General features: G+C 46.0%; 9 non-coding genes across 9 annotated transcripts; all 9 read left to right on the top strand.

The window, feature by feature from the left end:
• The first annotated feature begins 6,580 nt into the window (after positions 1-6,580).
• On the top strand, positions 6,581-6,663 carry TRNAL-CAG (transfer RNA leucine (anticodon CAG)). The gene has a single exon. It is a non-coding gene; the product is annotated as a tRNA-Leu (tRNA).
• A 1,131-nt stretch (positions 6,664-7,794) lies between these two features.
• On the top strand, positions 7,795-7,877 carry TRNAV-CAC (transfer RNA valine (anticodon CAC)). Its single transcript has one exon. It is a non-coding gene; the product is annotated as a tRNA-Val (tRNA).
• A 2,344-nt stretch (positions 7,878-10,221) lies between these two features.
• TRNAV-CAC (transfer RNA valine (anticodon CAC)) lies at positions 10,222-10,304 on the top strand. The gene has a single exon. It is a non-coding gene; the product is annotated as a tRNA-Val (tRNA).
• A 1,131-nt stretch (positions 10,305-11,435) lies between these two features.
• Positions 11,436-11,518, top strand: TRNAL-CAG (transfer RNA leucine (anticodon CAG)). The gene has a single exon. It is a non-coding gene; the product is annotated as a tRNA-Leu (tRNA).
• A 1,131-nt stretch (positions 11,519-12,649) lies between these two features.
• TRNAV-CAC (transfer RNA valine (anticodon CAC)) lies at positions 12,650-12,732 on the top strand. The gene has a single exon. It is a non-coding gene; the product is annotated as a tRNA-Val (tRNA).
• Positions 12,733-16,288: 3,556 nt separating this feature from the next.
• TRNAL-CAG (transfer RNA leucine (anticodon CAG)) lies at positions 16,289-16,371 on the top strand. The gene has a single exon. It is a non-coding gene; the product is annotated as a tRNA-Leu (tRNA).
• A 7,003-nt stretch (positions 16,372-23,374) lies between these two features.
• Positions 23,375-23,457, top strand: TRNAL-CAG (transfer RNA leucine (anticodon CAG)). The gene has a single exon. It is a non-coding gene; the product is annotated as a tRNA-Leu (tRNA).
• Positions 23,458-24,588: 1,131 nt separating this feature from the next.
• On the top strand, positions 24,589-24,671 carry TRNAL-CAG (transfer RNA leucine (anticodon CAG)). The gene has a single exon. It is a non-coding gene; the product is annotated as a tRNA-Leu (tRNA).
• A 1,131-nt stretch (positions 24,672-25,802) lies between these two features.
• On the top strand, positions 25,803-25,885 carry TRNAL-CAG (transfer RNA leucine (anticodon CAG)). The gene has a single exon. It is a non-coding gene; the product is annotated as a tRNA-Leu (tRNA).
• Positions 25,886-26,639: the final 754 nt, after the last annotated feature.

Raw genomic sequence — 26,639 nt, forward strand, 5'->3', positions numbered from 1 at the left:
CTAATCCAGTATACAAGAATAGTACACAACAAGAAATGCCACATTCAGTCAATCCACCCCGAATCCTTGCAGCCGCGTTGAGCATGGCGGTCGAGGACTCAAACTGTACCGTTCAAGTCCTTGTCTCAGAGGCACTGAGTTGATTGGTATGGAGCCAGGCACCTCCTGATCTGAATCTTGAACTGGCTCCAAATTCTGCATGTCCACACCCCTTGTAGTAGATGATTGAGAATTAGTAGCAGTCACCACCGGCAATGTGCACTGGCTCAAACTTCTGCATGTCCACACCCCAAGTAGTCGATGATTGCGAATTAGTAGCAGTCACCACCGGATTCACTGTCAGGATGATCCATCCTCTCTCCTTCATCAGCTTCAGATCCCACTGTTTCCCTGAGCAGGAAGGTCTGGAATTGAAAATACAGAGGACATTAAACAACATTCACTCAGTACATGGCACTCATTTTGGTTTATAAGCTGGAAATTGAGCCATCAGTGCAGTGTCAAAAGTGTCAGGATGGCCGAGTGGTCTAAGGCGCTGCGTTCAGGTTGCAGTCTCCTTTGGAGACGTGGGTTTGAATCCTGCTTCTGACAAGTGTCTTTTGCGAGGTGGATACATTTTTGGACTTTTTTTTTCCAAGCACCCGTATCAAAAACAATGTCAACAGTTTCTGTAAATTATCGATAAGATCTATTGTCCGTTGCTTGCACTAATTTCCTGAAGTTGGCTAAATCGCAGTAAATCGGTAAAGCGGGAAATCACAGCATCTTCAACAAATCGTGATAGAGGGGCAGAGATAAAGGTTTCGACCCTACATATCAAGAGCGCAGCTGTCAATAGTTCAGCAGGTTCACAGTGCAGAAGGTTCAGTGGCACCAGGGTCCCCTGCGTCCCAATCACAGCTGGTTTTTAACTTCTGTATTCAGGGCATGGGAGGGGTGTGTTGCATCGTGCACACACGGTGCCTCTTTCGCAGATAAGTTTTAATAAATACACAGAGAATAATATAGAGTCATTGGCCACGAGGAACACCTTCCCTGACCTTTTATTCTCTCCGGTTCCACGTCACCGCGCCTACCATCCAACTCCAAAACTCGGGGGAGACTAACACTCCCTACCACCCTTGGTGTGCATCATAGGCGTGCCCATGACGAACACAACATTTCTCCTTAACCAATACAAAACAAACATAGCTGCTCAAAAAAAAGATACTATACTAATCCAGTATACAAGAATAGTACACAACAAGAAATGCCACATTCAGTCAATCCACCCCGAATCCTTGCAGCCGCGTTGAGCATGGCGGTCGAGGACTCAAACTGTACCGTTCAAGTCCTTGTCTCAGAGGCACTGAGTTGATTGGTATGGAGCCAGGCACCTCCTGATCTGAATCTTGAACTGGCTCCAAATTCTGCATGTCCACACCCCTTGTAGTAGATGATTGAGAATTAGTAGCAGTCACCACCGGCCATGTGCACTGGCTCAAACTTCTGCATGTCCACATCCCAAGTAGTTGATGATTGAGAATTAGTAGCAGTCACCACCGGATTCACTGTCAGAATGATCCATCCTCTCTCCTTCATCAGCTTCAGATCCCACTGTTTCCCTGAGCAGGAAGGTCTGGAATTGAAAATACAGAGGACATTAAACAACATTCACTCAGTACATGGCACTCATTTTGGTTTATAAGCTGGAAATTGAGCCATCAGTGGAGTGTCTAGAGTGTCAGGGTGGCCGAGTGGTCTAAGGTGCTGCGTTCAGGTCGCAGTCTCCTTTGGAGGCGTGGGTTTGAATCCCCCTTCTGACGAGTGTCTTTGGCGAGGTGGATACATTTTTGGACTTTTTTTTTCCAAGCACCCATATCAAAAACAATGTCAACAGTTTCTGTAAATTATCGATAAGATCTATTGTCCGTTGCTTGCACTAATTTCCTGAAGTTGGCTAAATCGCAGTAAATCGGTAAAGCGGGAAATCACAGCATCTTCAACAAATCGAGATAGAGGGGCAGAGATAAAGGTTTCGACCCTACATATCAAGAGCGCAGCTGTCAATAGTTCAGCAGGTTCACAGTGCAGAAGGTTCAGTGGCACCAGGGTCCCCTGCGTCCCAATCACAGCTGGTTTTTAACTTCTGTATTCAGGGCATGGGAGGGGTGTGTTGCATCGTGCACACACGGTGCCTGTTTCGCAGATAAGTTTTAATAAATACACAGAGAATAATATAGAGTCATTGGCCACGAGGAACACCTTCCCTGACCTTTTATTCTCTCCGGTTCCACGTCACCGCGCCTACCATCCAACTCCAAAACTCGGGGGAGACTAACACTCCCTACCTCCCTTGGTGTGCATCATAGGCGTGCCCATGACGAACACAACATTTCTCCTTAACCAATACAACACAAACATAGCTGCTCAAAAAAAAGATACTATACTAAACCAGTATACAAGAATAGTACACAACAAGAAATGCCACATTCAGTCAATCCACCCCGAATCCTTGCAGCCGCGTTGAGCATGGCGGTCGAGGACTCAAACTGTACCGTTCAAGTCCTTGTCTCAGAGGCACTGAGTTGATTGGTATGGAGCCAGGCACCTCCTGATCTGAATCTTGAACTGGCTCCAAATTCTGCATGTCCACACCCCCTGTAGTAGATGATTGAGAATTAGTAGCAGTCACCACCGGCCATGTGCACTGGCTCAAAATTCAGCATGTCCACACCCCATGTAGTAGATGATTGAGAATTAGTAGCAGTCACCACCGGATCCACTGTCAGGATTATCCATCCTCTCTCCTTCATCAGCTTCAGATCCCACTGTTTTCCTGAGCAGGAAGGTCTGGAATTGAAAATACAGAGGACATTAAACAACATTCACTCAGTACATGGCACTCATTTTGGTTTATAAGCTGGAAATTGAGCTATCAGAGCAATGTCAAGAGTGTCAGGATGGCCGAGTGGTCTAAGGCGCTGCGTTCAGGTCGCAGTCTCCTTTGGAGGCGTGGGTTCGAGTCCTCCTTCTGACAAGTGTCTTTTGCGAGGTGGATACATTTTTGGACTTTTTTTTTCCAAGCACCCGTATCAAAAACAATGTCAACAGTTTCTGTAAATTATCGATAAGATCTATTGTCCGTTGCTTGCACTAATTTCCTGAAGTTGGCTAAATCGCAGTAAATCGGTAAAGCGGGAAATCACAGCATCTTCAACAAATCGTGATAGAGGGGCAGAGATAAAGGTTTCGACCCTACATATCAAGAGCGCAGCTGTCAATAGTTCAGCAGGTTCACAGTGCAGAAGGTTCAGTGGCACCAGGCTCCCCTGCGTCCCAATCACAGCTGGTTTTTAACTTCTGTATTCAGGGCATGGGAGGGGTGTGTTGCATCGTGCACACACAGTGCCTGTTTCGCAAATACGTTTTAATAAATACACAGAGAATAATATAGAGTCATTGGCCACGAGGAACACCTTCCCTGACCTTTTATTCTCTCCGGTTCCACGTCACCGCGCCTACCATCCAACTCCAAAACTCGGGGGAGACTAACACTCCCTACCTCCCTTGGTGTGCATCATAGGCGTGCCCATGACGAACACAACATTTCTCCTTAACCAATACAAAACAAACATAGCTGCTCAAAAAAAAGATACTATACTAAACCAGTATACAAGAATAGTACACAACTAGAAATGCCACATTCAGTCAATCCACCCCGAATCCTTGCAGCCGCGTTGAGCATGGCGGTCGAGGACTCAAACTGTACCGTTCAAGTCCTTGTCTCAGAGGCACTGAGTTGATTGGTATGGAGCCAGGCACCTCCTGATCTGAATCTTGAACTGGCTCCAAATTCTGCATGTCCACACCCCCTGTAGTAGATGATTGAGAATTAGTAGCAGTCACCACCGGCCATGTGCACTGGCTCAAAATTCAGCATGTCCACACCCCATGTAGTAGATGATTGAGAATTAGTAGCAGTCACCACCGGATCCACTGTCAGGATGATCCATCCTCTCTCCTTCATCAGCTTCAGATCCCACTGTTTTCCTGAGCAGGAAGGTCTGGAATTGAAAATACAGAGGACATTAAACAACATTCACTCAGTACATGGCACTCATTTTGGTTTATAAGCTGGAAATTGACCCATCAGTGCAATGTCAAGAGTGTCCGGATGGCCGAGTGGTCTAAGGCGCTGTGTTCAGGTCGCAGCCTCCCTTGGAGGTGTGGATTCATATCCCACTTCTGACAAGTGTATTTTGCGAGGTGGATGCATTTTTGGACTTTTTTTTCCCAAGCACCGTATCAAAAACAATGTCAACAGTTTCTGTAAATTATCGATAAGATCTATTTTCCGTTGCTTGCACTAGTTGCCTGAAGTTGGCTAAATCGCAGTAAATCGGTAAAGCAGGAAATCACAGCATCTTCAACAAATCGTGATAGAGGGGCCGAGATAAAGGTTTCGACCCTACATATCAAAAGCGCAGCTGTCAATAGTTCAGCAGGTTCACAGTGCAGAAGGTTCAGTGGAACGAGGGTCCCCTGCGTCCCAATCAGAGCTGGTTTTTAACTTCTGTATTCAGGGGATGGGAGGGGTGGGGGTGTTGCGTCGTGCACACACAGTGCCTGTTTTGCAGAGAAGTTTTAATAAATACACAAAGAATAATATGGAGTCTTTGGCCACTAGGAACACCTTCCTCTACCTTTTATTCTCTCCGATTCCACATCACCGCACCTAACATCCAACTCCAAAACTCAGGGGAGACTAACACTCCCTACCTCCCTTGGTGTGCATCATGGGCGTGCCCATGACGAATACAACATTTCTCCTTAACCAATACAAAACAAACATAGCTGCTCAAAAAAAAGATACTATACTAATCCAGTATACAAGAATAGTACACAACAATAAATACCACATTCAGTCAATCCACCCCGAATCCTTGCAGCCGCGTTGAGCATGGCGGTCGAGGACTCAAACTGTACCGTTCAAGTCCTTGTCTTAGAGGCACTGAGTTGATTGGTATGGAGCCAGCCACCTCCTGATCTGAATCTTGAACTGGCTTCAAATTCTGCATGTCCACACCCCCTGTAGTAGATGATTGAGAATTAGTAGCAGTCACCACCGGCCATATGCACTGGCTCAAAATTCTGCAAGTCCACACCCCATGTAGTAGATGATTGAGAATTAGTAGCAGTCACCACAGGGTCCACTGTCAGGATGATCCATCCTCTCTCCTTCATCAGCTTCAGATCCCACTGTTTCCCTGAGCAGGAAGGTCTGGAATTGAAAATACAGAGGACATTAAATAACATTCACTCAGTACATGGCACTCATTTTGGTTTATAAGCTGGAAATTGAGCCATCAGTGCAGTGTTAAGAGTGTCAGGATGGCCGAGTGGTCTATGGCACTGCGTTCAGGTCGCAGTCTCCTTTGGAGGCGTTGGTTCGAATCCCACTTCTGACAAGTGTCTTTTGCGAGGTGGATACATTTTTTGACTTTTTTTTTCCAAGCACCCGTATCAAAAACAATGTCAACAGTTTCTGTAAATTATCGATAAGATCTATTGTCCGTTGCTTGCACTAATTTCCTGAAGTTGGCTAAATCGCAGTAAATCGGTAAAGCGGGAAATCACAGCATCTTCAACAAATCGTGATAGAGGGGCAGAGATAAAGGTTTCGACCCTACATATCAAGAGCGCAGCTGTCAATAGTTCAGCAGGTTCACAGTGCAGAAGGTTCAGTGGCACCAGGGTCCCCTGCGTCCCAATCACAGCTGGTTTTTAACTTCTGTATTCAGGGCATGGGAGGGGTGTGTTGCATCGTGCACACACGGTGCCTGTTTCGCAGATAAGTTTTAATAAATACACAGAGAATAATATAGAGTCATTGGCCTCGAGGAACACCTTCCCTGACCTTTTATTCTCTCCCGTTCCACGTCACCACGCCTACCATCCAACTCCAAAAGTTGGGGGAGACTAACACTCCCTACCTCCCTTGGTGTGCATCATAGGCGTGCCCATGACGACACAACATTTCTCCTTAACCAATACAAAACAAACATAGCTGCTCAAAAAAAAGATACTATACTAATCCAGTATACAAGAATAGTACACAACAAGAAATGCCACATTCAGTCAATCCACCCCGAATCCTTGCAGCCGCGTTGAGCATGGCGGTCGAGGACTCAAACTGTACCGTTCAAGTCCTTGTCTCAGAGGCACTGAGTTGATTGGTATGGAGCCAGGCACCTCCTGATCTGAATCTTGAACTGGCTCCAAATTCTGCATGTCCACACCCCTTGTAGTAGATGATTGAGAATTAGTAGCAGTCACCACCGGCCATGTGCACTGGCTCAAACTTCTGCATGTCCACACCGCAAGTAGTCGATGATTGCGAATTAGTAGCAGTCACCACCGGATTCACTGTCATGATGATCCATCCTCTCTCCTTCATCAGCTTCAGATCCCACTGTTTCCCTGAGCAGGAAGGTCTGGAATTGAAAATACAGAGGACATTAAACAACATTCACTCAGTACATGGCACTCATTTTGGTTTATAAGCTGGAAATTGAGCCATCAGTGCAGTGTTAAGAGTGTCAGGATGGCCGAGTGGTCTAAGGCACTGTGTTCAGGTTGCAGTCTCCTTTGGAGGCGTGGGTTCGAATCCCACTTCTGACAAGTGTCTTTTGCGAGGTGGATACATTTTTTGACTTTTTTTTTCCAAGCACCCGTATCAAAAACAATGTCAACAGTTTCTGTAAATTATCGATAAGATCTATTGTCCGTTGCTTGCACTAATTTCCTGAAGTTGGCTAAATCGCAGTAAATCGGTAAAGCGGGAAATCACAGCATCTTCAACAAATCGTGATAGAGGGGCAGAGATAAAGGTTTCGACCCTACATATCAAGAGCGCAGCTGTCAATAGTTCAGCAGGTTCACAGTGCAGAAGGTTCAGTGGCACCAGGGTCCCCTGCGTCCCAATCACAGCTGGTTTTTAACTTCTGTATTCAGGGCATGGGAGGGGTGTGTTGCATCGTGCACACACGGTGCCTGTTTCGCAGATAAGTTTTAATAAATACACAGTGAATAATATAGAGTCATTGGCCTCGAGGAACACCTTCCCTGACCTTTTATTCTCTCCGGTTCCACGTCACCGCGCCTACCATCCAACTCCAAAAGTTGGGGGAGACTAACACTCCCTACCTCCCTTGGTGTGCATCATAGGCGTGCCCATGACGAACACAACATTTCTCCTTAACCAATACAAAACAAACATAGCTGCTCAAAAAAAAGATACTATACTAATCCAGTATACAAGAATAGTACACAACAAGAAATGCCACATTCAGTCAATCCACCCCGAATCCTTGCAGCCGCGTTGAGGATGGCGGTCGAGGACTCAAACTGTACCGTTCAAGTCCTTGTCTCAGAGGCACTGAGTTGATTGGTATGGAGCCAGGCACCTCCTGATCTGAATCTTGAACTGGCTCCAAATTCTGCATGTCCACACCCCTTGTAGTAGATGATTGAGAATTAGTAGCAGTCACCACCGGCCATGTGCACTGGCTCAAACTTCTGCATGTCCACACCCCAAGTAGTCGATGATTGCGAATTAGTAGCAGTCACCACCGGATTCACTGTCATGATGATCCATCCTCTCTCCTTCATCAGCTTCAGATCCCACTGTTTCCCTGAGCAGGAAGGTCTGGAATTGAAAATACAGAGGACATTAAACAAAATTCACTCAGTACATGGCACTCATTTTGGTTTATAAGCTGGAAATTGAGCCATCAGTGCAGTGTTAAGAGTGTCAGGATGGCCGAGTGGTCTAAGGCGCTGCGTTCACGTCGCAGTCTCCTTTGGAGGCGTGGGTTCGAATACCACTTCTGACAAGTGTCTTTTGCGAGGTGGATACATTTTTGGACTTTTTTTTTCCAAGCACCCGTATCAAAAACAATGTCAACAGTTTCTGTAAATTATTGATAAGATCTATTGTCCGTTGCTTGCACTAATTTCCTGAAGTTGGCTAAATCGCAGTAAATCGGTAAAGCGGGAAATCACAGCATCTTCAACAAATCGTGATAGAGGGGCAGAGATAAAGGTTTCGACACTACATATCAAGAGCGCAGCTGTCAATAGTTCAGCAGGTTCACAGTGCAGAAGGTTCAGTGGCACCAGGGTCCCCTGCGTCCCAATCACAGCTGGTTTTTAACTTCTGTATTCAGGGCATGGGAGGGGTGTGTTGCATCGTGCACACAAGGTGCCTCTTTCGCAGATAAGTTTTAATAACTACACAGAGAATAATATAGAGTCATTGGCCACGAGGAACACCTTCCCTGACCTTTTATTCTCTCCGGTTCCACGTCACCGCGCCTACCATCCAACTCCAAAAGTTGGGGGAGACTAACACTCCCTACCTCCCTTGGTGTGCATCATAGGCGTGCCCATGACGAACACAACATTTCTCCTTAACCAATACAAAACAAACATAGCTGCTCAAAAAAAAGATACTATACTAATCCAGTATACAAGAATAGTACACAACAAGAAATGCCACATTCAGTCAATCCACCCCGAATCCTTGCAGCCGCGTTGAGCATGGCGGTCGAGGACTCAAACTGTACCGTTCAAGTCCTTGTCTCAGAGGCACTGAGTTGATTGGTATGGAGCCAGGCACCTCCTGATCTGAATCTTGAACTGGCTCCAAATTCTGCATGTCCACACCCTTTGTAGTAGATGATTGAGAATTAGTAGCAGTCACCACCGGCCATGTGCACTGGCTCAAACTTCTGCATGTCCACACCCCAAGTAGTCGATGATTGCGAATTAGTAGCAGTCACCACCGGATTCACTGTCATGATGATCCATCCTCTCTCCTTCATCAGCTTCAGATCCCACTGTTTCCCTGAGCAGGAAGGTCTGGAATTGAAAATATGGAGGACATTAAACAAAATTCACTCAGTACATGGCACTCATTTTGGTTTATAAGCTGGAAATTGAGCCATCAGTGCAGTGTTAAGAGTGTCAGGATGGCCGAGTGGTCTAAGGTGCTGCGTTCACGTCACAGTCTCCTTTGGAGGCGTGGGTTCGAATACCACTTCTGACAAGTGTCTTTTGCGAGGTGGATACATTTTTGGACTTTTTTTTTCCAAGCACCCGTATCAAAAACAATGTCAACAGTTTCTGTAAATTATCGATAAGATCTATTGTCCGTTGCTTGCACTAATTTCCTGAAGTTGGCTAAATCGCAGTAAATCGGTAAAGCGGGAAATCACAGCATCTTCAACAAATCGTGATAGAGGGGCAGAGATAAAGGTTTCGACCCTACATATCAAGAGCGCAGCTGTCAATAGTTCAGCAGGTTCACAGTGCAGAAGGTTCAGTGGCACCAGGGTCCCCTGCGTCCCAATCACAGCTGGTTTTTAACTTCTGTATTCAGGGCATGGGAGGGGTGTGTTGCATCGTGCACACACGGTGCCTCTTTCGCAGATAAGTTTTAATAAATACACAGAGAATAATATAGAGTCATTGGCCACGAGGAACACCTTCCCTGACCTTTTATTCTCTCCGGTTCCACGTCACCGCGCCTACCATCCAACTCCAAAACTCGGGGAGACTAACAGTCCCTACCTCCCTTGGTGTACATCATAGGCGTGCCCATGACGAACACAACATTTCTCCTTAACCAATACAAAACAAACATAGCTGCTCAAAAAAAAGATACTATACTAATCCAGTATACAAGAATAGTACACAACAAGAAATGCCACATTCAGTCAATCCACCCCGAATCCTTGCAGCCGCGTTGAGCATGGCGGTCGAGGACTCAAACTGTACCGTTCAAGTCCTTGTCTCAGAGGCACTGAGTTGATTGGTATGGAGCCAGGCACCTCCTGATCTGAATCTTGAACTGGCTCCAAATTCTGCATGTCCACACCCCTTGTAGTAGATGATTGAGAATTAGTAGCAGTCACCACCGGCCATGTGCACTGGCTCAAACTTCTGCATGTCCACACCCCAAGTAGTCGATGATTGCGAATTAGTAGCAGTCACCACCGGATTCACTGTCATGATGATCCATCCTCTCTCCTTCATCAGCTTCAGATCCCACTGTTTCCCTGAGCAGGAAGGTCTGGAATTGAAAATACAGAGGACATTAAACAAAATTCACTCAGTACATGGCACTCATTTTGGTTTATAAGCTGGAAATTGAGCCATCAGTGCAGTGTTAAGAGTGTCAGGATGGCCGAGTGGTCTAAGGCGCTGCGTTCACGTCGCAGTCTCCTTTGGAGGCGTGGGTTCGAATACCACTTCTGACAAGTGTCTTTTGCGAGGTGGATACATTTTTGGACTTTTTTTTTCCAAGCACCCGTATCAAAAACAATGTCAACAGTTTCTGTAAATTATTGATAAGATCTATTGTCCGTTGCTTGCACTAATTTCCTGAAGTTGGCTAAATCGCAGTAAATCGGTAAAGCGGGAAATCACAGCATCTTCAACAAATCGTGATAGAGGGGCAGAGATAAAGGTTTCGACACTACATATCAAGAGCGCAGCTGTCAATAGTTCAGCAGGTTCACAGTGCAGAAGGTTCAGTGGCACCAGGGTCCCCTGCGTCCCAATCACAGCTGGTTTTTAACTTCTGTATTCAGGGCATGGGAGGGGTGTGTTGCATCGTGCACACACGGTGCCTCTTTCGCAGATAAGTTTTAATAACTACACAGAGAATAATATAGAGTCATTGGCCACGAGGAACACCTTCCCTGACCTTTTATTCTCTCCGGTTCCACGTCACCGCGCCTACCATCCAACTCCAAAAGTTGGGGGAGACTAACACTCCCTACCTCCCTTGGTGTGCATCATAGGCGTGCCCATGACGAACACAACATTTCTCCTTAACCAATACAAAACAAACATAGCTGCTCAAAAAAAAGATACTATACTAATCCAGTATACAAGAATAGTACACAACAAGAAATGCCACATTCAGTCAATCCACCCCGAATCCTTGCAGCCGCGTTGAGCATGGCGGTCGAGGACTCAAACTGTACCGTTCAAGTCCTTGTCTCAGAGGCACTGAGTTGATTGGTATGGAGCCAGGCACCTCCTGATCTGAATCTTGAACTGGCTCCAAATTCTGCATGTCCACACCCCTTGTAGTAGATGATTGAGAATTAGTAGCAGTCACCACCGGCCATGTGCACTGGCTCAAACTTCTGCATGTCCACACCCCAAGTAGTCGATGATTGCGAATTAGTAGCAGTCACCACCGGATTCACTGTCATGATGATCCATCCTCTCTCCTTCATCAGCTTCAGATCCCACTGTTTCCCTGAGCAGGAAGGTCTGGAATTGAAAATATGGAGGACATTAAACAAAATTCACTCAGTACATGGCACTCATTTTGGTTTATAAGCTGGAAATTGAGCCATCAGTGCAGTGTTAAGAGTGTCAGGATGGCCGAGTGGTCTAAGGCACTGTGTTCAGGTTGCAGTCTCCTTTGGAGGCGTGGGTTCGAATCCCACTTCTGACAAGTGTCTTTTGCGAGGTGGATACATTTTTTGACTTTTTTTTTCCAAGCACCCGTATCAAAAACAATGTCAACAGTTTCTGTAAATTATCGATAAGATCTATTGTCCGTTGCTTGCACTAATTTCCTGAAGTTGGCTAAATCGCAGTAAATCGGTAAAGCGGGAAATCACAGCATCTTCAACAAATCGTGATAGAGGGGCAGAGATAAAGGTTTCGACCCTACATATCAAGAGCGCAGCTGTCAATAGTTCAGCAGGTTCACAGTGCAGAAGGTTCAGTGGCACAAGGGTCCCCTGCGTCCCAATCACAGCTGGTTTTTAACTTCTGTATTCAGGGCATGGGAGGGGTGTGTTGCATCGTGCACACACGGTGCCTGTTTCGCAGATAAGTTTTAATAAATACACAGTGAATAATATAGAGTCATTGGCCTCGAGGAACACCTTCCCTGACCTTTTATTCTCTCCGGTTCCACGTCACCGCGCCTACCATCCAACTCCAAAAGTTGGGGGAGACTAACACTCCCTACCTCCCTTGGTGTGCATCATAGGCGTGCCCATGACGAACACAACATTTCTCCTTAACCAATACAAAACAAACATAGCTGCTCAAAAAAAAGATACTATACTAATCCAGTATACAAGAATAGTACACAACAAGAAATGCCACATTCAGTCAATCCACCCCGAATCCTTGCAGCCGCGTTGAGGATGGCGGTCGAGGACTCAAACTGTACCGTTCAAGTCCTTGTCTCAGAGGCACTGAGTTGATTGGTATGGAGCCAGGCACCTCCTGATCTGAATCTTGAACTGGCTCCAAATTCTGCATGTCCACACCCCTTGTAGTAGATGATTGAGAATTAGTAGCAGTCACCACCGGCCATGTGCACTGGCTCAAACTTCTGCATGTCCACACCCCAAGTAGTCGATGATTGCGAATTAGTAGCAGTCACCACCGGATTCACTGTCATGATGATCCATCCTCTCTCCTTCATCAGCTTCAGATCCCACTGTTTCCCTGAGCAGGAAGGTCTGGAATTGAAAATACAGAGGACATTAAACAAAATTCACTCAGTACATGGCACTCATTTTGGTTTATAAGCTGGAAATTGAGCCATCAGTGCAGTGTTAAGAGTGTCAGGATGGCCGAGTGGTCTAAGGCGCTGCGTTCACGTCGCAGTCTCCTTTGGAGGCGTGGGTTCGAATACCACTTCTGACAAGTGTCTTTTGCGAGGTGGATACATTTTTGGACTTTTTTTTTCCAAGCACCCGTATCAAAAACAATGTCAACAGTTTCTGTAAATTATTGATAAGATCTATTGTCCGTTGCTTGCACTAATTTCCTGAAGTTGGCTAAATCGCAGTAAATCGGTAAAGCGGGAAATCACAGCATCTTCAACAAATCGTGATAGAGGGGCAGAGATAAAGGTTTCGACACTACATATCAAGAGCGCAGCTGTCAATAGTTCAGCAGGTTCACAGTGCAGAAGGTTCAGTGGCACCAGGGTCCCCTGCGTCCCAATCACAGCTGGTTTTTAACTTCTGTATTCAGGGCATGGGAGGGGTGTGTTGCATCGTGCACACACTGTGCCTCTTTCGCAGATAAGTTTTAATAACTACACAGAGAATAATATAGAGTCATTGGCCACGAGGAACACCTTCCCTGACCTTTTATTCTCTCCGGTTCCACGTCACCGCGCCTACCATCCAACTCCAAAAGTTGGGGGAGACTAACACTCCCTACCTCCCTTGGTGTGCATCATAGGCGTGCCCATGACGAACACAACATTTCTCCTTAACCAATACAAAACAAACATAGCTGCTCAAAAAAAAGATACTATACTAATCCAGTATACAAGAATAGTACACAACAAGAAATGCCACATTCAGTCAATCCACCCCGAATCCTTGCAGCCGCGTTGAGCATGGCGGTCGAGGACTCAAACTGTACCGTTCAAGTCCTTGTCTCAGAGGCACTGAGTTGATTGGTATGGAGCCAGGCACCTCCTGATCTGAATCTTGAACTGGCTCCAAATTCTGCATGTCCACACCCCTTGTAGTAGATGATTGAGAATTAGTAGCAGTCACCACCGGCCATGTGCACTGGCTCAAACTTCTGCATGTCCACACCCCAAGTAGTCGATGATTGCGAATTAGTAGCAGTCACCACCGGATTCACTGTCATGATGATCCATCCTCTCTCCTTCATCAGCTTCAGATCCCACTGTTTCCCTGAGCAGGAAGGTCTGGAATTGAAAATATGGAGGACATTAAACAAAATTCACTCAGTACATGGCACTCATTTTGGTTTATAAGCTGGAAATTGAGCCATCAGTGCAGTGTTAAGAGTGTCAGGATGGCCGAGTGGTCTAAGGTGCTGCGTTCACGTCACAGTCTCCTTTGGAGGCGTGGGTTCGAATACCACTTCTGACAAGTGTCTTTTGCGAGGTGGATACATTTTTGGACTTTTTTTTTCCAAGCACCCGTATCAAAAACAATGTCAACAGTTTCTGTAAATTATCGATAAGATCTATTGTCCGTTGCTTGCACTAATTTCCTGAAGTTGGCTAAATCGCAGTAAATCGGTAAAGCGGGAAATCACAGCATCTTCAACAAATCGTGATAGAGGGGCAGAGATAAAGGTTTCGACCCTACATATCAAGAGCGCAGCTGTCAATAGTTCAGCAGGTTCACAGTGCAGAAGGTTCAGTGGCACCAGGGTCCCCTGCGTCCCAATCACAGCTGGTTTTTAACTTCTGTATTCAGGGCATGGGAGGGGTGTGTTGCATCGTGCACACACGGTGCCTCTTTCGCAGATAAGTTTTAATAAATACACAGAGAATAATATAGAGTCATTGGCCACGAGGAACACCTTCCCTGACCTTTTATTCTCTCCGGTTCCACGTCACCGCGCCTACCATCCAACTCCAAAACTCGGGGAGACTAACAGTCCCTACCTCCCTTGGTGTGCATCATAGGCGTGCCCATGACGAACACAACATTTCTCCTTAACCAATACAAAACAAACATAGCTGCTCAAAAAAAAGATACTATACTAATCCAGTATACAAGAATAGTACACAACAAGAAATGCCACATTCAGTCAATCCACCCCGAATCCTTGCAGCCGCGTTGAGCATGGCGGTCGAGGACTCAAACTGTACCGTTCAAGTCCTTGTCTCAGAGGCACTGAGTTGATTGGTATGGAGCCAGGCACCTCCTGATCTGAATCTTGAACTGGCTCCAAATTCTGCATGTCCACACCCCTTGTAGTAGATGATTGAGAATTAGTAGCAGTCACCACCGGCCATGTGCACTGGCTCAAACTTCTGCATGTCCGCACCCCAAGTAGTCGATGATTGCGAATTAGTAGCAGTCACCACCGGATTCACTGTCAGGATGATCCATCCTCTCTCCTTCATCAGCTTCAGATCCCACTGTTTCCCTGAGCAGGAAGGTCTGGAATTGAAAATACAGAGGACATTAAACAAAATTCACTCAGTACATGGCACTCATTTTGGTTTATAAGCTGAAAATTGAGGCATCAGTGCAGTGTTAAGAGTGTCAGGATGGCGAGTGGTCTAAGGCGCTGTGTTCAGGTCGCAGTCTCCTTTGGAGGCATGGGTTCAAATCCCACTTCTGACAAGTGTCTTTTGCGAGGTGGATACATTTTTGGACTTTTTTTTTCCAAGCACCCGTATCAAAAACAATATCAACAGTTTCTGTAAATTATCGATAAGATCTATTGTCCGTTGCTTGCACTAATTTCCTGAAGTTGGCTAAATCGCAGTAAATCGGTAAAGCGGGAAATCACAGCATCTTCAACAAATCGTGATAGAGGGGCAGAGATAAAGGTTTCGACCCTACATATCAAGAGCGCAGCTGTCAATAGTTCAGCAGGTTCACAGTGCAGAAGGTTCAGTGGCACCAGGGTCCCCTGCGTCCCAATCACAGCTGGTTTTTAACTTCTGTATTCAGGGCATGGGAGGGATGTTTTGCATTGTGCACACACGGTGCCTGTTTCGCAGATAAGTTTTAATAAATACACAGAGAATAATATAGAGTCATTGGCCTCGAGGAACACCTTCCCTGACCTTTTATTCTCTCCGGTTCCACGTCACCACGCCTACCATCCAACTCCAAAAGTTGGGGGAGACTAACACTCCCTACCTCCCTTGGTGTGCATCAGAGGCGTGCCCATGACGACACAACATTTCTCCTTAACCAATACAAAACAAACATAGCTGCTCAAAAAAAAGATACTATACTAATCCAGTATACAAGAATAGTACACAACAAGAAATGCCACATTCAGTCAATCCACCCCGAATCCTTGCAGCCGCGTTGAGCATGGCGGTCGAGGACTCAAACTGTACCGTTCAAGTCCTTGTCTCAGAGGCACTGAGTTGATTGGTATGGAGCCAGGCACCTCCTGATCTGAATCTTGAACTGGCTCCAAATTCTGCATGTCCACACCCCTTGTAGTAGATGATTGAGAATTAGTAGCAGTCACCACCGGCCATGTGCACTGGCTCAAACTTCTGCATGTCCACACCGCAAGTAGTCGATGATTGCGAATTAGTAGCAGTCACCACCGGATTCACTGTCATGATGATCCATCCTCTCTCCTTCATCAACTTCAGATCCCACTGTTTCCCTGAGCAGGAAGGTCTGGAATTGAAAATACAGAGGACATTAAACAAAATTCACTCAGTACATGGCACTCATTTTGGTTTATAAGCTGGAAATTGAGCCATCAGTGCAGTGTTAAGAGTGTCAGGATGGCCGAGTGGTCTAAGGCGCTGCGTTCAGATCGCAGTCTCCTTTGGAGGCGTGGGTTCGAATACCACTTCTGACAAGTGTCTTTTGCGAGGTGGATACATTTTTGGACTTTTTTTTTCCAAGCACCCGTATCAAAAACAATGTCAACAGTTTCTGTAAATTATCGATAAGATCTATTGTCCGTTGCTTGCACTAATTTCCTGAAGTTGGCTAAATCGCAGTAAATCGGTAAAGCGGGAAATCACAGCATCTTCAACAAATCGTGATAGAGGGGCAGAGATAAAGGTTTCGACCCTACATATCAAGAGCGCAGCTGTCAATAGTTCAGCAGGTTCACAGTGCAGAAGGTTCAGTGGCACCAGGGTCCCCTGCGTCCCAATCACAGCTGGTTTTTAACTTCTGTATTCAGGGCATGGGAGGGGTGTGTTGCATCGTGCACACACGGTGCAACAACATTTCTCCTTAACCAATACAAAACAAACATAGCTGCTCAAAAAAAAGATACTATACTAATCCAGTATACAAGAATAGTACACAACAAGAAATGCCACATTCAGTCAATCCACCCCGAATCCTTGCAGCCGCGTTGAGCATGGCGGTCGAGGACTCAAACTGTACCGTTCAAGTCCTTGTCTCAGAGGCACTGAGTTGATTGGTATGGAGCCAGGCACCTCCAGATCTGAATCTTGAACTGGCTCCAAATTCTGCATGTCCACACCCCTTGTAGTAGATGATTGAGAATTAGTAGAAGTCACCACCGGCCATGTGCACTGGCTCAAACTTCTGCATGTCCACACCCCAAGTAGTCGATGATTGCGAATTAGTAGCAGTCACCACCGGATTCACTGTCAGGATGATCCATCCTCTCTCCTTCATCAGCTTCAGATCCCACTGTTTCCCTGAGCAGGAAGGTCTGGAATTGAAAATACAGAGGACATTAAACAAAATTCACTCAGTACATGGCACTTTTGGTTTATAAGCTGGAAATTGAGCCATCAGTGCAGTGTTAAGAGTGTCAGGATGGCAAGTGGTCTAAGGCGCTGCGTTCAGATCGCAGTTTCCTTTGGAGGCGTGGGTTCGAATCCCACTTCTGACAAGTGTCTTTTGCGAGGTGGATACATTTTTGGACTTTTTTTTTCCAAGCACCCGTATCAAAAACAATGTCAACAGTTTCTGTAAATTATCGATAAGATCTATTGTCCGTTGCTTGCACTAATTTCCTGAAGTTGGCTAAATCGCAGTAAATCGGTAAAGCGGGAAATCACAGCATCTTCAACAAATCGTGATAGAGGGTCAGAGATAAAGGTTTCGACCCTACATATCAAGAGCGCAGCTGTCAATAGTTCAGCAGGTTCACAGTGCAGAAGGTTCAGTGGCACCAGGGTCCCCTGCGTCCCAATCACAGCTGGTTTTTAACTTCTGTATTCAGGGCATGGGATCGGTGTGTTGCATCGTGCACACACGGTGCCTGTTTCGCAGATAAGTTTTAATAAATACACAGAGAATAATATAGAGTCATTGGCCACGAGGAACACCTTCCCTGACCTTTTATTCTCTCCGGTTCCACGTCACCGCGCCTACCATCCAACTCCAAAACTCGGGGGAGACTAACACTCCCTACCTACCTTGGTGTGCATCATAGGCGTGCCCATGACGAACACAAGATTTCTCCTTAACCAATACACAACAAACATAGCTGCTCAAAAAAAAGATACTATACTAATCCAGTATACAAGAATAGTACACAACAAGAAATGCCACATTCAGTCAATCCACCCCGAATCCTTGCAGCCGCGTTGAGCATGGCCGTCGAGGACTCAAACTGTACTGTTCAAGTCCTTGTCTCAGAGGCACTGAGTTGATTGGTATGGAGCCAGGCACCTCCTGATCTGAATCTTGAACTGGCTCCAAATTCTGCATGTCCACACCCCTTGTAGTAGATGATTGAGAATTAGTAGCAGTTTCCACCGGCCATGTGCACTGGCTCAAACTTCTGCATGTCCACACCCCAAGTAGTCGATGATTGAGAATTAGTAGCAGTCACCACCGGATTCACTGTCAGAATGATCCATCCTCTCTCCTTCATCAGCTTCAGATCCCACTGTTTCCCTGAGCAGGAAGGTCTGGAATTGAAAATACAGAGGACATTAAACAACATTCGCTCAGTACATGGCACTCATTTTGGTTTATAAGCTGGAAATTGAGCCATCAGTGCAGTGACAAGAGTGTCAGGATGGCCGAGTGGTCTAAGGTGCTGCGTTCAGGTCGCAGTCTCCGTTGGAGGCGTGGGTTTGAATCCCCCATCTGACAAGTGTCTTTTGCGAGGTGGATACATTTTTGGACTTTTTTTTTCCAAGCACCCGTATCAAAAACAATGTCAACAGTTTCTGTAAATTATCGATAAGATCTATTGTCCGTTGCTTGCACTAATTTCCTGAAGTTGGCTAAATCGCAGTAATTCGGTAAAGCGGGAAATCACAGCATCTTCAACAAATCGTGATAGAGGGGCAGAGATAAAGGTTTCGACCCTACATATCAAGAGCGCAGCTGTCAATAGTTCAGCAGGTTCACAGTGCAGAAGGTTCAGTGGCACCAGGGTCCCCTGCGTCCCAATCACAGCTGGTTTTTAACTTCTGTATTCAGGGCATGGGAGGGGTGTGTTGCATCGTGCACACACGGTGCCTCTTTCGCAGATAAGTTTTAATAACTACACAGAGAATAATATAGAGTCATTGGCCACGAGGAACACCTTCCCTGACCTTTTATTCTCTCTTGTTCCACGTCACCGCGCCTACCATCCAACTCCAAAAGTTGGGGGAGACTAACACTCCCTACCTCCCTTGGTGTGCATCATAGGCGTGCCCATGACGAACACAACATTTCTCCTTAACCAATACAAAACAAACATAGCTGCTCAAAAAAAAGATACTATACTAATCCAGTATACAAGAATAGTACACAACAAGAAATGCCACATTCAGTCAATCCACCCCGAATCCTTGCAGCCGCGTTGAGCATGGCGGTCGAGGACTCAAACTGTACCGTTCAAGTCCTTGTCTCAGAGGCACTGAGTTGATTGGTATGGAGCCAGGCACCTCCTGATCTGAATCTTGAACTGGCTCCAAATTCTGCATGTCCACACCCCTTGTAGTAGATGATTGAGAATTAGTAGCAGTCACCACCGGCCATGTGCACTGGCTCAAACTTCTGCATGTCCACACCGCAAGTAGTCGATGATTGCGAATTAGTAGCAGTCACCACCGGATTCACTGTCAGGATGATCCATCCTCTCTCCTTCATCAGCTTCAGATTCCACTGTTTCCCTGAGCAGGAAGGTCTGGAATTGAAAAGACAGAGGACATTAAACAAAATTCACTCAGTACATGGCACTCATTTTGGTTTATAAGCTGGAAATTGAGCCATCAGTGCAGTGTTAAGAGTGTCAGGATGGCGAGTGGTCTAAGGCGCTGCGTTCAGGTCGCAGTCTCCTTTGGAGGCATGGGTTCGAATCCCACTTCTGACAAGTGTCTTTTGCGAGGTGGATACATTTTTGGACTTTTTTTTTCCAAGCACCCGTATCAAAAACAATGTCAACAGTTTCTGTAAATTATCGATAAGATCTATTGTCCGTTGCTTGCACTAATTTCCTGAAGTTGGCTAAATCGCAGTAAATCGGTAAAGCGGGAAATCACAGCATCTTCAACAAATCGTGATAGAGGGGCAGAGATAAAGGTTTCGACCCTACATATCAAGAGCGCAGCTGTCAATAGTTCAGCAGGTTCACAGTGCAGAAGGTTCAGTGGCACCAGGGTCCCCTGCGTCCCAATCACAGCTGGTTTTTAACTTCTGTATTCAGGGCATGGGAGGGGTATTTTGCATTGTGCACACACGGTGCCTGTTTCGCAGATAAGTTTTAATAAATACACAGAGAATAATATAGAGTCATTGGCCTCGAGGAACACCTTCCCTGACCTTTTATTCTCTCCGGTTCCACGTCACCACGCCTACCATCCAACTCCAAAAGTTGGGGGAGACTAACACTCCCTACCTCCCTTGGTGTGCATCATAGGCGTGCCCATGACGACACAACATTTCTCCTTAACCAATACAAAACAAACATAGCTGCTCAAAAAAAATATACTATACTAATCCAGTATACAAGAATAGTACACAACAAGAAATGCCACATTCAGTCAATCCACCCCGAATCCTTGCAGCCGCGTTGAGCATGGCGGTCGAGGTCTCAAACTGTACCGTTCAAGTCCTTGTCTCAGAGGCACTGAGTTGATTGGTATGGAGCCAGGCACCTCCTGATCTGAATCTTGAACTGGCTCCAAATTCTGCATGTCCACACCCCTTGTAGTAGATGATTGAGAATTAGTAGCAGTTTCCACCGGCCATGTGCACTGGCTCAAACTTCTGCATGTCCACACCCCAAGTAGTCGATGATTGAGAATTAGTAGCAGTCACCACCGGATTCACTGTCAGAATGATCCATCCTCTCTCCTTCATCAGCTTCAGATCCCACTGTTTCCCTGAGCAGGAAGGTATGGAATTGAAAATACAGAGGACATTAAACAACATTCGCTCAGTACATGGCACTCATTTTGGTTTATAAGCTGGAAATTGAGCCATCAGTGCAGTGACAAGAGTGTCAGGATGGCTGAGTGGTCTAAGGCGCTGCGTTCAGGTCGCAGTCTCCGTTGGAGACGTGGGTTTGAATCCCCCATCTGACAAGTGTCTTTTGCGAGGTGGATACATTTTTGGACTTTTTTTTTCCAAGCACCCGTATCAAAAACAATGTCAACAGTTTCTGTAAATTATCGATAAGATCTATTGTCCGTTGCTTGCACTAATTTCCTGAAGTTGGCTAAATCGCAGTAATTCGGTAAAGCGGGAAATCACAGCATCTTCAACAAATCGTGATAGAGGGGCAGAGATAAAGGTTTCGACCCTACATATCAAGAGCGCAGCTGTCAATAGTTCAGCAGGTTCACAGTGCAGAAGGTTCAGTGGCACCAGGGTCCCCTGCGTCCCAATCACAGCTGGTTTTTAACTTCTGTATTCAGGGCATGGGAGGGGTGTGTTGCATCGTGCACACACGGTGCCTCTTTCGCAGATAAGTTTTAATAACTACACAGAGAATAATATAGAGTCATTGGCCACGAGGAACACCTTCCCTGACCTTTTATTCTCTCTGGTTCCACGTCACCGCGCCTACCATCCAACTCCAAAAGTTGGGGGAGACTAACACTCCCTACCTCCCTTGGTGTGCATCATAGGCGTGCCCATGACGAACACAACATTTCTCCTTAACCAATACAAAACAAACATAGCTGCTCAAAAAAAAGATACTATACTAATCCAGTATACAAGAATAGTACACAACAAGAAATGCCACATTCAGTCAATCCACCCCGAATCCTTGCAGCCGCGTTGAGCATGGCGGTCGAGGACTCAAACTGTACCGTTCAAGTCCTTGTCTCAGAGGCACTGAGTTGATTGGTATGGAGCCAGGCACCTCCTGATCTGAATCTTGAACTGGCTCCAAATTCTGCATGTCCACACCCCTTGTAGTAGATGATTGAGAATTAGTAGCAGTCACCACCGGCCATGTGCACTGGCTCAAACTTCTGCATGTCCACACCCCAAGTAGTCGATGATTGCGAATTAGTAGCAGTCACCACCGGATTCACTGTCAGGATGATCCATCCTCTCTCCTTCATCAGCTTCAGATCCCACTGTTTCCCTGAGCAGGAAGGTCTGGAATTGAAAAGACAGAGGACATTAAACAAAATTCACTCAGTACATGGCACTCATTTTGGTTTATAAGCTGGAAATTGAGCCATCAGTGCAGTGTTAAGAGTGTCAGGATGGCGAGTGGTCTAAGGCGCTGCGTTCAGGTCGCAGTCTCCTTTGGAGGCATGGGTTCGAATCCCACTTCTGACAAGTGTCTTTTGCGAGGTGGATACATTTTTGGACTTTTTTTTTCCAAGCACCCGTATCAAAAACAATGTCAACAGTTTCTGTAAATTATCGATAAGATCTATTGTCCGTTGCTTGCACTAATTTCCTGAAGTTGGCTAAATCGCAGTAAATCGGTAAAGCGGGAAATCACAGCATCTTCAACAAATCGTGATAGAGGGGCAGAGATAAAGGTTTCGACCCTACATATCAAGAGCGCAGCTGTCAATAGTTCAGCAGGTTCACAGTGCAGAAGGTTCAGTGGCACCAGGGTCCCCTGCGTCCCAATCACAGCTGGTTTTTAACTTCTGTATTCAGGGCATGGGAGGGGTGTTTTGCATTGTGCACACACGGTGCCTGTTTCGCAGATAAGTTTTAATAAATACACAGAGAATAATATAGAGTCATTGGCCTCGAGGAACACCTTCCCTGACCTTTTATTCTCTCCGGTTCCACGTCACCATGCCTACCATCCAACTCCAAAAGTTGGGGGAGACTAACACTCCCTACCTCCCTTGGTGTGCATCATAGGCGTGCCCATGACGACACAACATTTCTCCTTAACCAATACAAAACAAACATAGCTGCTCAAAAAAAATATACTATACTAATCCAGTATACAAGAATAGTACACAACAAGAAATGCCACATTCAGTCAATCCACCCCGAATCCTTGCAGCCGCGTTGAGCATGGCGGTCGAGGACTCAAACTGTACCGTTCAAGCCCTTGTCTCAGAGGCACTGAGTTGATTGGTATGGAGCCAGGCACCTCCTGATCTGAATCTTGAACTGGCTCCAAATTCTGCATGTCCACACCCCTTGTAGTAGATGATTGAGAATTAGTAGCAGTCACCACCGGCCATGTGCACTGGCTCAAACTTCTGCATGTCCACACCCCAAGTAGTCGATGATTGCGAATTAGTAGCAGTCACCACCGGATTCACTGTCAGGATGATCCATCCTCTCTCCTTCATCAGCTTCAGATCCCACTGTTTCCCTGAGCAGGAAGGTCTGGAATTGAAAATACAGAGGACATTAAACAAAATTCACTCAGTACATGGCACTCATTTTGGTTTATAAGCTGGAAATTGAGCCATCAGTGCAGTGTTAAGAGTGTCAGGATGGCCGAGTGGTCTAAGGCGCTGCGTTCAGATCGCAGTTTCCTTTGGAGGCGTGGGTTTGAATCCCACTTCTGACAAGTGTCTTTTGCGAGGTGGATACATTTTGGGACTTTTTTTTTCCAAGCACCCGTATCAAAAACAATGTCAACAGTTTCTGTAAATTATCGATAAGATCTATTGTCCGTTGCTTGCACTAATTTCCTGAAGTTGGCTAAATCGCAGTAAATCGGTAAAGCGGGAAATCACAGCATCTTCAACAAATCGTGATAGAGGGGCAGAGATAAAGGTTTCGACCCTACATATCAAGAGCGCAGCTGTCAATAGTTCAGCAGGTTCACAGTGCAGAAGGTTCAGTGGCACCAGGGTCCCCTGCGTCCCAATCACAGCTGGTTTTTAACTTCTGTATTCAGGGCATGGGAGGGGTGTGTTGCATCGTGCACACACGGTGCCTCTTTCGCAGATAAGTTTTAATAAATACACAGAGAATAATATAGAGTCATTGGCCACAAGGAACACCTTCCCTGACCTTTTATTCTCTCCGGTTCCACGTCACCGCGCCTACCATCCAACTCCAAAAGTTGGGGGAGACTAACACTCCCTACCTCCCTTGGTGTGCATCATAGGCGTGCCCATGACGAACACAACATTTCTCCTTAACCAATACAAAACAAACATAGCTGCTCAAAAAAAAGATACTATACTAATCCAGTATACAAGAATAGTACACAACAAGAAATACCACATTCAGTCAATCCACCCCGAATCCTTGCAGCCGCGTTGAGCATGGCGGTCGAGGACTCAAACTGTACCGTTCAAGTCCTTGTCTCAGAGGCACTGAGTTGATTGGTATGGAGCCAGGCACCTCCTGATCTGAATCTTGAACTGGCTCCAAATTCTGCATGTCCACACCCCTTGTGGTAGATGATTGAGAATTAGTAGCAGTCACCACCGGCCATGTGCACTGGCTCAAACTTCTGCATGTCCACACCGCAAGTAGTCGATGATTGCGAATTAGTAGCAGTCACCACCGGATTCACTGTCATGATGATCCATCCTCTCTCCTTCATCAACTTCAGATCCCACTGTTTCCCTGAGCAGGAAGGTCTGGAATTGAAAATACAGAGGACATTAAACAAAATTCACTCAGTACATGGCACTCATTTTGGTTTATAAGCTGGAAATTGAGCCATCAGTGCAGTGTTAAGAGTGTCAGGATGGCCGAGTGGTCTAAGGCGCTGCGTTCAGGTCGCAGTCTCCCTTGGAGGCGTGGGTTCGAATCCCACTTCGGACAAGTGTCTTTTGCGAGGTGGATACATTTGTGGACTTTTTTTTCCCAAGCACCCGTATCAAAAACAATGTCAACAGTTTCTGTAAATTATCGATAAGATCTATTGTCCGTTGCTTGCACTAATTTCCTGAAGTTGGCTAAATCGCAGTAAATCGGTAAACCGGGAAATCACAGCATCTTCAACAAATCGTGATAGAGGGGCAGAGATAAAGGTTTCGACCCTACATATCAAGAGCGCATCTGTCAATAGTTCAGCAGGTTCACAGTGCAGAAGGTTCAGTGGCACCAGGGTCCCCTGCGTCCCAATCACAGCTGGTTTTTAACTTCTGTATTCAGGGCATGGGAGGGGTGTGTTGCATCGTGCACACACGGTGCCTGTTTCGCAGATACGTTTTAATAAATACACAGAGAATAATATAGAGTCATTGGCCACGAGGAACACCTTCCCTGACCTTTTATTCTCTCCGGTTCCACGTCACCGCGCCTACCATCCAACTCCAAAACTCGGGGGAGACTAACACTCCCTACCTCCCTTGGTGTGCATCATAGGCGTGCCCATGACGAACACAACATTTCTCCTTAACCAATACAAAACAAACATAGCTGCTCAAAAAAAACATACTATACTAATCCAGTATACAAGAATAGTACACAACAAGAAATGCCACATTCAGTCAATCCACCCCGAATCCTTGCAGCCGCGTTGAGCATGGCGGTCGAGGACTCAAACTGTACCATTCAAGTCCTTGTCTCAGAGGCACTGAGTTGATTGGTATGGAGCCAGGCACCTCCTGATCTGAATCTTGAACTGGCTCCAAATTCTGCATGTCCACACCCCTTGTAGTAGATGATTGAGAATTAGTAGCAGTCACCACCGGCCATGTGCACTGGCTCAAACTTCTGCATGTCCACAACCCAAGTAGTCGATGATTGAGAATTAGTAGCAGTCACCACCGGATTCACTGTCAGAATGATCCATCCTCTCTCCTTCATCAGCTTCAGATCCCACTGTTTCCCTGAGCAGGAAGGTCTGGAATTGAAAATACAGAGGACATTAAACAACATTCACTCAGTACATGGCACTCATTTTGGTTTATAAGCTGGAAATTGAGCCATCAGTGCAGTGTCAAAAGTGTCAGGATGGCCGAGTGGTCTAAGGCACTGCGTTCAGGTCGCAGTCTCCTTTGGAGGCGTGGGTTCGAATCCCACTTCTGACAAGTGTCTTTTGCGAGGTGGATAAATTTTTGGACTTTTTTTTTCCAAACACCCGTATCAAAAACAATGTCAACAGTTTCTGTAAATTATCGATAAGATCTATTGTCCGTTGCTTGCACTAATTTCCTGAAGTTGGCTAAATCGCAGTAAATCGGTAAAGCAGGAAATCACAGCATCTTCAACAAATCTTGATAGAGGGGCCGAGATAAAGGTTTCGACCCTACATATCAAAAGCACAGCTGTCAATAGTTCAGCAGGTTCACAGTGCAGAAGGTTCAGTGGCACCAGGGTCCCCTGCATCCCAATCACAGCTGGTTTTTAACTTCTGTATTCAGGGCATGGGAGGGGTGTGTTGCATCGTGCACACACGGTGCCTGTTTCGCAGATAAGTTTTAATAAATACACAGAGAATAATATAGAGTCATTGGCCACGAGGAACACCTTCCCTGACCTTTTATTCTCTCCGGTTCCACGTCACCGCGCCTACCATCCATCTCCAAAACTCGGGGGAGACTAACACTCCCTACCTCCCTTGGTGTGCATCATAGGAGTGCCCATGACGAACACAACATTTCTCCTTAACCAATACAAAACAAACATAGCTGCTCAAAAAAAAGATACCATACTAAACCAGTATACAAGAATAGTACACAACAAGAAATGCCACATTCAGTCAATCCACCCCAAATCCTTGCAGCCGCGTTGAGCATGGCGGTCGAGGACTCAAACTGTACCGTTCAAGTCCTTGTCTCAGAG

Source organism: Pleurodeles waltl, unplaced genomic scaffold, assembly GCF_031143425.1.
Source record: "Pleurodeles waltl isolate 20211129_DDA unplaced genomic scaffold, aPleWal1.hap1.20221129 scaffold_39, whole genome shotgun sequence".
NCBI classification, from domain to species: Eukaryota; Metazoa; Chordata; class Amphibia; order Caudata; family Salamandridae; genus Pleurodeles; species Pleurodeles waltl.